This window comes from Oncorhynchus gorbuscha, linkage group LG05, assembly GCF_021184085.1.
Source record: "Oncorhynchus gorbuscha isolate QuinsamMale2020 ecotype Even-year linkage group LG05, OgorEven_v1.0, whole genome shotgun sequence".
Taxonomy (NCBI): Eukaryota; Metazoa; Chordata; class Actinopteri; order Salmoniformes; family Salmonidae; genus Oncorhynchus; species Oncorhynchus gorbuscha.
Genome location: NC_060177.1, coordinates 58,732,083 through 58,744,435, shown reverse-complemented (window position 1 = coordinate 58,744,435; position 12,353 = coordinate 58,732,083).

The window sequence follows — 12,353 nt, the reverse complement described above, 5'->3', positions numbered from 1 at the left end:
CTTCAATGCTCTTACTGAGGGAAGGAGGTTGTTGGCCAAGATTTACGATACATGGCCCCATCCGTCCTCCCCTCAATACGGTGCAGTCGTCCTGTCCCCTTTGCAGAAAAGCATCCCCAAAGAATGATGTTTCCACCTCCATGCTTCACGGTTTGGATGGTGTTAATAAAAAAAATAAAAAAAAAAAATATATATATATATGCCATTTAGCAGACGCTTTTATCCAAAGCGACTTACAGTCATGTGTGCATACATTCTACGTATACATTCTACGTATGGGTGGTCCCGGGGATCGAACCCACTACCCTGGCGTTACAAGCGCCATGCTCTACCAACTGAGCTTCTTCCAAACACGGCGAGTGGATTTTAGACCAAAAAGCTCTATTTTTGTCTCATCAGACCACATGACCTTCTCCCATTCCTCCTCTGGATCATCCAGATGGCCATTGGCAAACTTCAGACGGGCCTGGACATGCGCTGGCTTGAGCAGGGGGACCTTGCGTGCACTGCAGGATTTTAATCCATGACTGCATAGTGTGTTACTAATGGTTTTCTTTGAGACTGTGGTCCCAGCTCTCTTCAGGTCATGGACCAGGTCCTGCTGTGTATTTCTGGGCTGATCTCTCACCTTCCTAATGATCATTGACCGTCATCTTGAACTTCTTCCATTTTCTAATAATTGCGCCAACAGTTGTTGCCTTCTCACCAAGAAGCTTGCCTATTGTCCTGTAGCCCATTCCAGCCTTGTGCAGGTCTACAATTTTAACCCTGATGTCCTTACACAGCTCTCTGGTCTTGGCCATTGTGGAGAGGTTTGATTGAGTGTGTGGTAACGAGTTTAAACAGGTGCAGTTAATACAGGTAATGAGTGGAGAACAGGAGGGATTCTTAAAGAAAAACGAACAGGTCTGTGAGAGCTGGAATTCTTACTGGTTGGTAGGTGATCAAATACTTATGTCATGCAATAAAATGCAAATGAATTACTTAAAAATCATACGATGTGATTTTCTGGATTTTTGTTTTAGATTCCGTCTCTCACAGTCGAGGTGTACCTATGATAAAAATTACAGATCTCTACGTGCTTTTTAAATAGGAAACACTGCCGATTTTACAGGTTATCAAATACTTGTTCTCCCCACTGTATATATTTGTAATAATGACAATTACAACAATACTGAATGAACACTTAAATTAACTTAATATAATACATAAATACAATCAATTTAGCCTCAAATAAATAATGAAACATGTTCAATTTGGTTTAAATAATTCAAAAACAAATTGTTGGAGAAGAAAGTAAAAGTGCAATATGTGCCAAGTAAGAAAGCTAACGTTTAAGTTCCCGGCTCAGAACATGACAACATATGAAAGCTGGTGGTTCCTTTTGACATGAGTCTTCAATATTCCCAGGTAAGAAGTTTTAAGTTGTAGTTATTATAGGAATTATAGGACTATTTATCTCTCTATACCATTTGTATTTCATTAACCTTTGACTATTGGATGTTCCTATAGGCACTTTAGTATTGCCAGTGTAACAGTATAGCTTCCGTCCGTCTCCTCGCTCCTACCTGGACTCGAACCAGGAACACGATGACAACAGCCACCCTCGAAGCAGCATTACCCATGCAGAGCAAGAGGAATAACTACTCCAAGTCTCAGAGCGAGTGACGTTTGAAACGCTATTTGTGTGCACCCCGCTAACTCGCTAGCCATTTCACATCGGTTACACCAGCCTAATCTTGGGAGTTGATAGGCTTGAAGTCATAAACAGTGCTGTGCTTGCGAAGAGCTGCTGGCAAAACGCACAAAAGTGCTGTTTGAATGAATGCTTACGAGCCTGCTGCTGCCTACCACCGCTCAGTCAGACTGCTCTATCAAATCATAGACTTAGTTATAACATAATAACACACAGAAATACGAGCCTTAGGTCATTGATATGGTCGAATCCGGAAACTATCATCTCGAAAACAAAACATTTATTCTTTCAGTGAAATACGGAACCGTTCCGTATTTTATCTAACGGGTGGCATCCATAAGTCAAAATATTCCTGTTACATTGCACAACCTTCAATTTTATGTCATAGTTACGTAAAATTAGGCGGCCCAAACTGTTGAATATACCCTGACTCTGCGTGCAATGAACGCAAGAGAAATTACACAATTTCACCGGTTAATATTGCCTGCTAACCTGGATTTCATTTAGCTAAATATGCAGGATGAAAAATATATACTTCTGTGTATTGATTTTAAGAAAGGCATTAATGTTTATGGTTAGGTACACATTGGAGCAACGATACGCACCGCATCGATTATATGCAACGCAGGACACACTAGATAAACTAGTAATATCATCAACCATGTGTAGTTAACTAGTGATTATGATTGCTAAATGTATTGCTAGCTAGCAACTTACCTTGGCTTCTACTGCATTCGCGTAACAGGCAAGCTCCTCGTGGAGCGCAATGTAATCAGGTGGTTAGAGCGTTGGACTAGTTAACTGTAAGGTTGCAAGATTGAATCCCCCGAGCTGACAAGGTAAAAATCTGTCATTCTGCCCCTGAACGAGGCAGTTAACCCACCGTTCCTAGGCCTTCATTGAAAATAAGAATGTGTTCTTAACTGACTTGCCTAGTTAAATAAAGATTAAATAAAGTGTATATATATATATATATATATATATATATATATATATATATATATATATATATATATATATATATATATATATATATCGGCCCTAATTAATCAGCCATTCCGATTAATCGGTCGACCTCTAGTGTAACGTCAAATAAAAAAGTCCTCATCGTTGGTGTGTTCAGAGGACTAAATACCTTCCAAGTTACCCGTATAAATAGTGACAGTTAAAACATATTTTTGTTGTTGAGTTTATTGCTCTAGCACAGTAAGCTCTTATTCTCTGTCCCCTACGCTCTAGGGGACCAGTTTTGATAGCCTTTAGCCGCACCCTCATACTACTCCTTCTCTGTTCCGCGGGTGATGTGGAGGTAAACCCAGGCCCGGCATGTCCCCAGGCACCCTCATTTGTTGACTTCTGTGATCGAAAAAGCCTTGGTTTCATGCATATCAACATCAGAAGCCTCCTCCCCAAGTTTGTTTTACTCACTGCTTTAGCACACTCTGCTAACCCTGATGTCCTTGCCGTGTCTGAATCCTGGCTCAGGAAGGCCACCAAAAATTCAGAGATTTCCATACCCAACTATAACATCTTCCGTCAAGATAGAACTGCCAAAGGGGGATGAGTTAGCCTGCAAAGTAATGTCATACTTTCCAGGTCCATACCCAAACAGTTCGAACTACTAATTTTGAAAATTACTCTCTCCAGAAATAAGTCTCTCACTGTTGCCGCCTGCTACCGACCCCCTTCAGCTCCCAGCTGTGCCCTGGACACCATTTGTGAATTGAAAAAAAAGCTACGGCCAGCTTCTTCAGGCAGAAGTTTGCATCCTGTAGCTCCAACTCCAAAAAGTTCTGGGACACTGAAGTCCATGGAGAACAAGAGCACCTCCTCCCAGCTGCCCACTGCACTGAGGCTAGGTAACACGGTCACCACCGATAAATCCATGATTATCGAAAACTTCAACAAGCATTTCTCAACGGCTGGCCATGCCTTCCGCCTGGCTACTCCTACCTCGGCCAACAGCTCCGCCCCCCCCCGCAGCTCCTCGTCCAAGCCTCTCCAGGTTCTCCTTTACCCAAATCCAGATAGCAGATGTTCTCAAAATCAGCTGGGCTTGACAATCTGGACCCTCTATTTCTGAAACTACCCGCCGCCATTGTCGCAACCCCTATCACCAGCCTGTTCAACCTCTCTTTCATATCGTCTGAGATCCCCAAGGATTGGAAAACTGCCGCAGTCATCCCCCTCTTCAAAGGGGGAGACACCCTGGACCCAAACTGTTACAGACTTATATCCATCCTGTCCTGCCTATCTAAGGTCTTTGAAAGCCAAGTCAACAAACAGGTCACTGACCATCTCGAATCCCACCGTACCTACTCCGCTGTGCAATCTGGTTTCCGAGCCGGTCACGGGTGCACCTCAGCCACACTCAAGGTACTAAACGATATCATAACCGCCATCGATAAAAGACAGTACTGTGCAGCCGTCTTCATCGACCTTGCCAAGGCTTTCGACTCTGTCAATCACCATATTCTTATCGGCAGACTCAGTAGCCTCGGTTTTTCGGATGACTGCCTTGCCTGGTTCACCAATTACTTTGCAGACAGAGTTAAGTGTGTCATGCTGTCCAGTCCTCTGGCAGTCTCTATGGGGGTGCCACAGGGTTCAATTCTCGGGCCGACTCTTTTCTCTGTATATATCAATGATGTTGCTCTTGCTGCGGGCGATTCCCTGATCCACCTCTACGCAGACAACACCATTCTATATACTTTCGGCCCGTCATTGGACACTGTGCTATCTAACCTCCAAATGAGCTTCAATGCCATACAACACTCCTTCCGTGGCCTCCAACTGCTCTTAAACGCTAGTAAAACCAAATGCATGCTTTTCAACCGATCGCTGCCCGCACCCGCATGCCCGACTAGCATCACCACCCTGGATGGTTCCGACCTTGAATATGTGGACATCTATAAGTACCTAGGTGTCTGGCTAGACTGCAAACTCTCCTTCCAGACTTATATCAAACATCTCCAATCGAAAATCAAATCAAGAATCTGCTTTCTATTCCGCAACAAAGCCTCCTTCACTCACGTCGCCAAACTTACCCTAGTAAAACTGACTATCCTACCGATCCTCGACTTTGGCGATGTCATCTACAAAATTGCTTCCAACACTCTACTCAGCAAACTGGATGCAGTTTATCACAGTGCCATCCGTTTTGTCACTAAAGCACATTATACCACCCACCACTGCGTCTTGTATGCTCTAGTCGGCTGGCCCTCGCTACATATTCGTCGCCAGACCCACTGGCTCCAGGTCATCTACAAGTCCATGCTAGGTAAAGCTCCGCCTTATCTCAGTTCACTGGTCACGATGGCAACACCCATCCGTAGCACGCGCTCCAGCAGGTGTATCTCACTGATCATCCCTAAAGCCAACACCTCATTCGGCCGCCTTTCGTTCCAGTACTCTGCTGCCTGTGACTGGAACGAATTGCAAAAATCGCTGAAGTTGGAGACTTTTATCTCCCTCACCAACTTCAAACATCAGCAATCTGAGCAGCTAACCGATCGCTGCAGCTGTACATAGTCTATCGGTAAATAGCCCACCCATTTTTACCTACCTCATCCCCATACTGTTTTTATTTATTTACTTTTCTGCTCTTTTGCACACCTATATCTCTACCTGTACATGACCATCTGATCATTTATCCCTCCAGTGTTAATCTGTAAAATTGTAATTATTCGCCTACCTCCTCATGCCTTTTGCACACAATGTATATAGACTTTATTTTTCTTCTATTTTCTACTGTGTTATTGACTTGTTAATTGTTTACTCCATGTGTAACTCTGTGTTGTCTGTTCACACTGCTATGCTTTATCTTGGCCAGGTCGCAGTTGTAAATGATAACTTGTTCTCAACTAGCCTACCTGGTTAAATAAAGGTGAAATAAAAAATAAAATAAAGTGAATATCCAACGGAAATGGATAATAAATAAAATATTGTTAGGGTAGACTAAAATGCAAACAATGCCTTCCAATAAGGGGAAAGTGGCATCCCGGTGAACAGAAGTTATCATATTTGTTTTGCAGAACATTGTTTGAGAGTGATCCATGTGTATTAGTAGTAGTGATTGAGAGGGTTTTCCTATTGGCAAGAGTAGAAGGGTCCTTGTTGAAGGAAACAGACATGGAGACTAATGAAAGGTAAGACAATGATAATGGAAAGATTCATGGTACTCATGGTCTATCAAATGTAATGAGTGTTGACAGTATGGTGAATGGTAATATGTTATTAGTAGCTTTCAGATGGCACTCCATTAATGCAATATTTTAGTAATTTGAAGAGCTATGGTTTCACTACAAGGTCACATGAAAAATATGAGTGTGAACAGCATTTGGTTGCCATTGCGAACAGAGGGATTGAGCCTTAGGACTGATATTGAATTAGAGGCTGCCATCTGGTGTTTGGGTTAAACATAAGCTTCCTGTGGCCGATAGATAAGCAGCCAGTAACAGTGAGTGAACTCAAACAGGATGTAAGGGACACAGTGGAAAAATTTGGAACAGAGGTATGAATAATAGAATAGGATACATTTTTGACAATTTCCAATTATTTCTCAATTCGATAGAGTTTGAATAAATAAGTAAGAAGGAAACGTCATCTAAAAACAATCTGTACTACGTGGAACACTGTCCAAAATTGAAGTGAGTAGATACAAATACATGTTTTAGTATGAAAGAGCTGATAAACCAGCACCAACTTCTTGAAGGCCCTAGCAGATTTGTTAAACAACAGGTTTCGTATTTTGACTAGTTGATGTCCCAGGGACGGAAAGTACAGAACACAAGCCATACGTCAATTCAACCGGTCTAGACGATAAGATTACAAGAAGGGGATCTGGGATTGTTTACTTTAGAAGGTGCCTATTTGGCTTAATGGGACCCTGTATCATCTGGGTCTCCAGTGTGATTATATGTATGCATGTTTTTATTGAGGCTTCCTCGCCAAAATGCAGTGAGCTCGATTGAAAATGAGAGGGAGGTAGATGGGCATAGTAGTACCAACATTTTTATTTTTAGGATCGATTTAAGATGTAGAATAGTGAAAATTAATTACATGTTTATTTTCTCTTTCTGGACTGATTGAATGTCCACTACCAAGTTTTCTGATGAGTTTAAAAATGATTCTGTATTTCTTCCTTTGAAGTGTTTCCTGAGGCAGGTGCCTTGGGAAAGCAGTTAGTGAAATTCTGCAGTACTATAAAGTATAAAGGTACCTGGATCTGGCTGTTAAGGGAGCTCCCAAATTAAGTAAGGCCTGGCCATTTGTTTGTTTTTGCCCTATGTTCTACCGCACACACACACCTGCATGCACACACAACCCAACCGTCTATACTTATGAATATTTGTTAGTGCTGTTAATAATGTGTCTGATTTATTGTGTGGGGTTTTCTATTTGGTTTTAGTAGGTTCTTCATGGGTTAGAAAAGATGCACCTTTCTAACCCGATATGCAAAACATGTACTTAGTCATTCTGTATTATGTTTTGTTTGGAGCCCAGGAAGAGTAGCTGCTGCTTTTGCAACAGCTAATGGGGATCCTAATAAAATACCAAAATACCTTAAAGGGCACACAAATTACATTTTCTGAAGTATCTATTGTCTGAATTTTGGTTGCACACTTAAGTTGAGAAATGTACTGAAACACCCAATGTAAACCTGGTATAGATAATATTTAACATGTTTTAAAACAAGTCTGAAGGACAGGGAAAGAAAAGGGAAAGAACAGACTCACTTAAAGGTTTTGAATGACCTCTGTTCTGACGAGGTCTTATCACCATAACTAGAAAGATCATTGACATTGGTTTATATTTAAATATAATGTGTAAATGCTGATAAGTATGACGAAGTGTATTGTTGTTGAAACAAATCACCTTTTTCCCTTTACCCTTTATAAATCATTGATAGTTCTAATTTGGATGGGCGAGAAGGAGAGAGACAGAGCGCTGCCCCTGAACTGTGCAGAAGGCACACAGGGAGGGGGCGGGTGAGCTACTCACACACAAGTACACAGTGTGAGTCAAGTGTCCAAAGGGGCAATGGTGGTGGCTGTAGAAAATAATGTGTCCAATGTTTAATTTTCAAGATTCACAACGCAGGAAAGGAAGCACCAACCTATTTGTCAAGACTACCAGTCCCCAGGGGCCCTTTGGTAAATATGCAAATTGATTTTGTTCACAGGCCTGCCTTTAAAAGAAAAAAAAGAGTTGGTAATGGTTGACAGCCACTTAAAATGGATTGCAGCCTATGTGCCCAAACAGGACTTACCTGTGTGGATGCCCTACTCATAGTTTCCAATGCGTTCCACCCCAGTCAGGAAAAGTTTTTGATGGCCCGTCCCATGAAAACCCCTGTGTCACCACCAGCTGCAGTCCCAGATCTGCATCTGTTGGATGACACTATGATGAAGTACTGTATAACTGACTAACTGTATTCGAGCTGTTCACTCACAGGTCTCTGCTGCCCATCTCCCCCAGACAACCGTCCCCATCACAATCTCCAACCTGGAGATTGGGTAATGGTCAGGAGAAACAACAGAGGAAAAGACCACATCAGATCACCCTCACCACCCCAACGGCAGTAAAAAAGCTTAGGAAAACACCTGGATCCACGCCTCCCACTGTAAGCATGTAGCAGAGCCGGAAGAAGATGTTACTCCTACAACCCAGTAAGGGCACTCTGCTTACCCTGGGACCTCCTACAACCCAGTAGGGGCACTCTGCTAACCCTGGGACCTCCTACAACCCAGTAGGGGCACTCTGCTAACCCTGGGACCTCCTATAACCCAGTAGGGGCACTCTGCTTACCCTGGGACCTCCTACAACCCAGTAGGGGCACTCTGCTAACCCTGGGACCTCCTATAACCCAGTAGGGGCACTCTGCTTACCCTGGGACCTCCTACAACCCAGTAGGGGCAACCCAGTAGGGGCACTCTGCTAACCCTGGGACCTCCTACAACCCAGTAGAGGCACTCTGCTAACCCTGGGACCTCCTACAACCCAGTAGGGGCACTCTGCTAACCCTGGGACCTCCTATAACCCAGTAGGGGCACTCTGCTTACCCTGGGACCTCCTACAACCCAGTAGGGGCACTCTGCTTACCCTGGGATTCGCAGCCATTGTGGCTGTTGGCATCCTCTTGGTGGTAGCAGATTTCGAGCCAGATGCGGGTTAACTTCCTTCAACCTCTTCGCTCCAAAGAGGCCCGGCATCCACAGGGTTAAACCCAGAAGAAGCTGACCCTGCTGACTTGGACCTGGACTCTGACCCTGCAGACCTGAAGAGAAGAAAAAAGAGGACATGAACAATTTGGGGTTTCCCCCGGGTCAAACACTTTCTTACAATTAGCTAGTAATGTCTCTGTACTACAGAATGTATCAGATTGTTGTGGATGGTTACCAGACAGTGCTGAGACTATGCCATTACTAGCTATACCCCTCTGTGTTTATTAAATATTAATGTGGACCAAAGCAGTTACCTTACATACCGAGAGCTTGATTCGGTGGAGGATAAGGTGTTTTATATGAGAAGGTTTTAATAATCCCACCTCTGCCCAAGCAACCCATCACCCTGTCCTACTCTTCCCCAGGTTATTTGCGTTATATAGCAAATGGAAACGGTCTCCAGTTGGTGGAAAGTCATTGTAAGTATAACCTTTCTGTCTACATTAACATAATCCTGCCCTTACTGTTGAGAAATGGATCGGAACCCTAACATGTCATTGGGAACGCTAAACCTACTTCCTCAGTAAGTGGAACTACTGTATGTGTGTGTGTGGGGGGAAAGCCTACTATTATCTGCCTACAAACTGGTCAGGATCCTGCTATGCTGCCTATGTTGTTCCTGTTGTGTGTGCTATCCCAGTATCCCCAAATCACCCTTTTCTCTGCATTAATTCCCAATTATGGCATGACAACTGTGCTTGATTCCTTTAGAGAACTAGCAAATGTAGAAAGAATGGGTAATGCTACTGCTATTGAATAATTAACTGTTGAACTTGTATAAGGGAGGGGTTTGTGCGTTGGTGGGTCAAGAATGCTGAGTCAGTTGCCACTATCAGACGTGGTGGTTTCTATTGCAAACAAGCAAGATAAGTTGGGTTGGGATGTGTTTGCACGGGTGAAAACTAGCCTGTGGAACTTTTGCTGCAATGTCTCCTGGTACTAGTTGGAGTCCTTTTTGCTATCTTTTCTCAAGCCGGATGACCTTGGTGAGGAGATTGCGTGAAACAGCAGTATCTCCTCTCCACCAGATCGTCAAGACCACAGAAGTTAACGTAAATGACTTGACAGACCTCATCACCGTTTCACACTTCGTTGGTTATCCAGATGGCCCTATTGGGGACAATAAAGCCTACTGTCATTGAAATGACCCCGATCCCTATGAACCTTCCTTTCCACCAGATTATTATTATTATTTAGTTACCGTTCAAGAGTTCCATTCAGACCACCCCTTTCCGTGTAAAATAACAATTTCCCAGAAACCAGAAGGATTTTAAGTAATGTCTGACAACAGCTCAGGTATATAATGTTGGGTGATGCTTATGTTTCCCGTAGCATCAAAGGGGGAATTTTTGTGGCAGAATTGGGGTGATTGTTGCTATGCATTTCATAGACTCCTGTTATGTCTGCACCCTAACACAAGGCCATTGTGTTCTGGAACTGTTTCTATAAGATAACTGTTGTGTAACAATAATATAATTGTTTTATCACCTCTCACTATATAAGGGCATGTAACCATCTACTCTACCAGCTCCTTCCCTGACTGAGATCAGAGGGGAATCTACCTATCAGCTGCTTGTATTAAAGATTCACCATTATAGAACTAAATTAGTCTCTAATCTTTGGATGGAATTAACCACAACCATTTGAACAGAAAGTGAGATTAAGTGGCATTCACAAAGGTAAAAATCTGTCACGTATTAACAGATCAGCAGCGGTCCTGGCTTGTAGCTTACATTGAACTAGACTGTGCCTCCCTCCCGTAGCCTCAATGTGCTTGACTACAGTATCCTGCTGGCCCATCAACCCTTGTACCAAGACATGCTGGACAGGAAGCACTCAGACTGTCAAATGAATAATCAAATGGCATTTTGTTCTATTTGTGTCAGTGAACATACTGTCTGTAGAATTACTTTATAAAACGCCTACATTCGCTGTAAAACAAGATTGATTAAGAACAGTAGGTGGCATCACATATTGCTTCTGCTGCAGTGGTAGCCTATAGATATTTACTGTACATACACTTTTTGTCATTTAACTGTTATTCCATTTGTTCACAACATGGCATTTTGTGTGTTTTATGATTTAATAAATATTCTCAGGCATTTGACTGTAGAGACATTTAACCTAAAAATAATCTGGCATAGTTCTCATAAAAATAAAGCATGCATGAATGCTTTTTTGAGGGGGAATAACTTGCTATTAGAGAATCCATAATAAAACCAATCACGGAGTGAGTGTGGTGGGTATTAAACACTGCTGGGACAGGGCCTGGGTAGAGAAAGTATTCAACACACTTGAAATAGATTATGAAAATAATAGTGCCAAAGACTTCTTTGTTCATCTTCAGTTGTTTAGGTTCATAAATCCTGTAAGAGATCAATGGCAAACAGTATAATTTTAGTCTGTATACAAATCAATTTGTCAGTGTCATGAAGGAGGAACCTTCTATTGATGTTTTATATTGCCAGAAAGATTACATTCTCAACTTTCAGCAAAAAATATGAAGTTCTGTCTGTATCGATAAACCTTTCAGTGTATTCTGACACACATACAAAAACACACACATGACACACACCCACTGATTGGCAGGGTTGTTAACTGATATCTGCATCGGGAGTGTTAGCTAGCTAGAGTCTGAAGGGGTTTGGAGCCTCTCTGATTGTTCCCTCAGTAATCTATGGAAGAGTATTAGGGCCAAGTGAAGATAAAAAAATGCAACAGGTGGTGGTACTGTTGCCAGAATGTTGGAAGTCATTGCATGCTGTAGTGTTAAGATTTCCCTTCACTGGAACTAAGGGACCTAGCCCGAACCATGAAAAACAGCCCCACATCATTATTCCTCCTCCACCAAACTTTACAGTTGGCACTATGCATTCAGGTGGGTAGCATTCTCCTGACATCCTCCAAACCCAGATTAGTCCGCCGGACTGCCAGATGGTGAAACGTAACAGGTCCCTGGGTTCGCGCGCAGGCTCTGTCGTAACCGGCTGCGACCGGGAGGTCCGTGGGGCGACGCACAATTGGCCTAGCGTTGTCCGGGTTAGGGAGGGATTGGTCGGTAGGGATGTCTTTGTCTCATCGCGCACCAGCGACTCCCGTGGCGGGCCGGACGCAGTGCGGGCTAACCAAGGTTGCCAGGTGCACGGTGTTTCCTCCGACACAATGGTGCGGCTGGCTTCCGGGTTGGATGCACGCTGTGTTAAGAAGCAGTGCGGCTTGGTTGGGTTGTGTATCGGGGGACGCATGACTTTCAACCTTCGTTTCTCTTGAGCCCGTACGGGAGTTGTAGCGATAAGACAAGATGGTAGCTACTACAACAATTGGATACCGCAAAATTGGGGAGAAAAAAAAAAAGATCAGGATCCAGAGTAACGCTGAGGTCCTTCACAGTTTTATTTGAGACGTCCTCTGTACAACCATTAAGATTAATT